Raw genomic sequence first — 4,672 nt, 5'->3', positions numbered from 1 at the left:
TGGTTTTGGGGTTTGCTGACAAGCTCCATTTGCATGACCAAAAGATAAGCAACGCTGACATCGTTGTGGCTTCCAGGAATATGAGACATGTACCTTCCGAGTGTTCCCGTCAAGATCACGATAGAAAACCTCATTAGGAAGATCTTCATCGAAAGAAACCAGCACACATGCTCGTGCAAATTCTAATCTCGTCTGAGCTGCTGTTGCTTTGTCGATGTAGAGTGGCTGTCCTAGAGTGCTGCATAACTTTGCAATAAAACGTCGACTCCAAAGATGTAGAGGCAGTCCTTGAAAGGATACCCATAATGGAATAGACTGTAGGCTATCTAACTCCAAACGGACATCAGGAGACCAACGTCGTAGAATCATTGGATGACCGCGGATAGTCCAGAATCCTTCGAGGATTCGTTGCAAATCTTCTTCAGAGTATAGCTTGCAAACAAAGAATCCGTTCTCCAGCATATGTAGATCAAATGTCGATATTCCCCATCGAGTTTTGATAAATGAGGATAGTGGGAAATAAGATGTTTTGAGACCTACCACATAGCCAACAATCGGCATAGACCATGTCTCAATAAGCTCTGCTGAATCAGCAGTCTCGTATACAGCAATCTTCTTATCAGCCTGAACTTCTGGAGTAAAGAATTCCAAGCTTAGATCTGGACTTCCAACCGGAGCCTTGAAGAGGCTTGTCCAAGGCCGAGGATCGTTGGAAATGAGAGCATGCTGCCGTGATCTAGAGCGCGACCTGCTTCGATGCTGCTTCGTCGAAGGAGTTTCTCTCTGGAAAGGTTGGGGGGTAGCGGTAGGGAGCCTTGCAACCCTCTCGCCACCATCGCCAGCCCTAGGGGCCGTCGCTGCCATGTTTGATCCCTCTTCTGGTCGCCGCTACAGAAACGCCGCCATTGGGAAAAGCCACTGCTGCAGTATATTAGATCGCCGCTACAGTACCGTCGCCCTAGGGAGATCTGGCTTACAGAATCGTTGCCCTTGGGGAGAAGCCGACGCTACAGAGATCTGGTCGCCGCTATAGTGTCGTCGCCCCTAGATCTGGTCGCTGCTACAGTGTCGTCGCCGCCGCTACAGTGCCGTCGTCCTTGGGAGATCTGATCGCCTCTACAGTGTCGTCGCCCTTCGCCCGTAGGAGAAAGCCGACTCTGCAAGAGTTAGATCGCCTTAGGGAGATATGGTCGTCGCTACAGTACCGTCGCCCTAGATCTGGTCCGTCGCCGCTACAGTACCGTCGCCCTTCGCCCGTGGGAGAAAGCCGATGCTACAGGAGTCGGATCGTCCTAGGGAGATCTGGTCGTCGCTATAGTATCGCCGCCGCCGCTACAGTACCATCGTCCAAGATCTGGTCACCACTACAGTATCACCGGATCCCATCAAAACTCCGAAGTTAAGCGTGCTTGGGCGAGAGTAGTACTAGGATGGGTGACCCCCTGGGAAGTCCTCGTGTTGCACTCCTTTTAGCGCCCCGAGCAGCCAAAAGACTTACTTAAAACTCTCTTTTAAAGGCTATGATGATAATTAAAAGTCAATTATGCATTTGACCAATCACCATTTGGGCTTTTCAACATAAGATTGTTTCTCCATGGTTTTGGCAAATCACAGATTCTTATGCAAAAGTATGAATCATAAAGGCTTTACGATCTCTTTCAATGCTTGGTTTTCCAATCTTAATAGGATGATGGCGAGACGGTTTGGATGGCCTTCATATGCTCATAATATTGATTGATTTATTCAGTATCATGCATGAATGAAATATAAGGTTTTTGAAATTGTGCATGTTCGAATTTGAAAATATAATGATGCACAAATAAGATTGAAACCTTCCCTTGTCATGATTTAGAAATTAATGTAAAGGGTCTTCCCTTCTCTTTCCTAATGATATAGGGGGAGAAAGAGTTGCTAATGTGCATATCTCAAAGAGAAAATTGCTAGCTTTCGTGTCTTAAAATGTTGAAAATTTTTTGCTAGCTTGTATATTGTAAACTTGCTATCGTACTATCATGATGATGAGCATGTCTTATCTTCATAATTGTATTTGAAAAACTATGGCAAAAATATGTTCGAATGATTGAATTTGTTAAAATTAATTTTCGGACTTTCTTGATTGAATGATCAAATTACTCGACTGCCATGATGATTTTATACAATTACATGCCCTAATAACAGGTTGGAAATTATGTGCTTTGGATACAAAAATTTCCATGATAATAAGCATGTTTTGTCCTCATGATTGTATTTGAAAATCAATAGCACAGCCTTGTCCGAATGCATGAAAGTGTTAATTTCATTTTCGGATTCTCTTAACTATTGGCATCCTAACAATTGGATTTTCGAATTATCCTCTTCCATAATTAATAAGCATATGTCATATCAAGTTTAATTCATATCATTAACTTTTGACATATGGAATCAATCAGCAAATACATCTCTTATACACTTATCATGTGAACAATATTTTGTTTTGAGAAATGGATTTGATGAAATGATTTCTTCTTATAAATTCCTTCTTGAAAAAGGAAGTCATTTTTACATACAAGGATTTGATACATATCTTGATACTTGTAAAAATGAAGCATGCTTTAATATCTTATCGATTTTAACTTCATTCGAATAAGCTCAGAAATAGCTTTCCTCCGTCATGCAAAAAGAAAATAACAAATAAAATGGAAGAAGTTTTCAAAGCTATCTCCATGTCATGTTTTCCTTGAAATGATTGAATATTTGGTATCTTATCACTTTTTGTTGAAAAATGACATGAACCTGCTTATGGCATCGCACTTATATTTAAAATTTGCTTATATCGTTCTCCTTTTTGTTGACGACCAAGGGGGAGAAATATATGAATTGATGCTATGAACACTGATGCTATGATTGCCAAATTTGCATTATGCCATATCTACATCATGTGTTAAGATGTCAAGAACTTGTATCGTAATTTTACACGTTGATATCTTACCATGTGATGAAATGCTACAATTGATAAACACTTGAAATGTTTGCGTTATGATATCAAAAGATTACATCACAATTTTACATGTTGATATTTGATAATAGCAAACTTGCATGATGATAAAACTTGATATTATGTTTTTCATGCAATGAGTTGAACCAATATCACAAACGCTTGATTGTGGTACTTCTCCTTTTTGTTGATGACAAAGGGAGAGAAGTATGATGTTATGCATAAGTTCATGATGACGTGTTGCAAGTATTCATGATGAATATTGCAATGACTGAATTCAAACTCCCCCTATCAATATGCCATATTGATAAAACCTTGAATTCAAACTGAATTCAAGTCATTGCAATATTTTTTTTTTGGTAAGTAAAAGTAAATTGAAACTTTACACATAATCAATTTACTTTTACTTACAAAAAAAAAAAATATTGCAATGACTTGAATTCAGTTTGAATTCAAGGTTTTATCAATATGGCATATTGATAGGGGGAGTTTGTTTAAACTCCGGGAGTTAAGTTTAACTCCGTCATCAAGTGGTTGTCATCATCAAAAAGGGGGAGATTCTTGAATCTCGTATTTTGATGATGAAACTACTTGATATATGTTTATGATTTAATCTACGTTTTGAGTGACGTAGGATGCCTCGATCAGGATGAGACAATTAAAGCAGGAAAATCATGTTGTGTCGGAGGAACATGTCAGAAGATTGGACGTCGGGCCGGTGGATCGGTCGATGTATCGACAGAAGGCTTCGGGCTGTGGACTCGGGCATCGGCCCAAGAAGAGCAAGTATTGTGCCAAGGATATCGGAGTTGCGGAGCCAACAGGCCGATTGGGCAATAGGCCGCAGGAAAGGACGATGCGCTGAAGAATCGGACGAAGCGTCGAGGGACCAATGACATGCCGGACAACTTGGTTAATTGCTTAGGATTAATTGTCTCGATCGAAGTTTTGTTTACATGTGCAGGATTAACTACGATGAAAGTAAGACATGCAGAAGGAGTTGCGCCAGAGTCAAGACAATGATCACATTGGGAGTTCGAGAGTTCGACGGAAGTTCGGACAATCGTCGGAGGTTCTACGGGAACAAATCCGAGAAGTCCAGAAGCTTGCCAAAGAAGCTCGTCAGAACTCGCCAAGTGGATCGTCGCAAGTCCAGGAGTTTGCCAGAAGTCCGCAGGAGCATCACCGAGGGTTCATCGGATGATCGACGGAAGTTCACCGGAAGCTCGCCAAAAGAAGCGATTGATGCACCGGAGCAAGTTGCAGTAAACGTCTTAGAAAATATCGTAGTTAGCATAATGATTAAGTTGGAAATGGGAGGTGATCCCATTAACTTAATCTTGGGGCAATTGGGCCCCTAAAAAACTCAAATTGGGCCGAATGGATCAACCCATTCGGACCCTGATTGCTGTGGGAGGTGCAACCGCCCAGGCCAGGAGGTAGCACTACCTAGGCTAAGTCTTCGAGTGAGACTGGGCGGTGCAACCGCCCCAGCCAGGAGGTGGCACTGCTTGGGCTCAGTCACCGAGCGAGACTGGGCGGTGCAACCTCCCCTGACAGGAGGTGGCACCGCTTGAGCTCAGTCTTCGAGCTCTGCCAAGCGGTGCGACCGCCTCAGTCAGGAGGTGCAACCGCCTAAGCTCGGTCTTCGAGCTCTGGCAAGAGGTGCAACCGCCCCTGACAAGAGGTAGCACCGCC

At 42.6% G+C, this 4,672-nt stretch overlaps 1 pseudogene; it reads left to right on the top strand.

Annotated features, from left to right (window-relative positions):
• The first annotated feature begins 1,350 nt into the window (after positions 1–1,350).
• LOC135680174 (5S ribosomal RNA) lies at positions 1,351–1,467 on the top strand (annotated as a pseudogene).
• Positions 1,468–4,672: the final 3,205 nt, after the last annotated feature.

The sequence above is a fragment of the Musa acuminata genome, chromosome BXJ1-7 (genome assembly GCF_036884655.1).
Source record: "Musa acuminata AAA Group cultivar baxijiao chromosome BXJ1-7, Cavendish_Baxijiao_AAA, whole genome shotgun sequence".
In the NCBI taxonomy this organism is placed as follows: Eukaryota; Viridiplantae; Streptophyta; class Magnoliopsida; order Zingiberales; family Musaceae; genus Musa; species Musa acuminata.
Note: the sequence above shows the minus strand (reverse complement) of the source record. Positions and strands in the feature narration are given on the sequence as shown.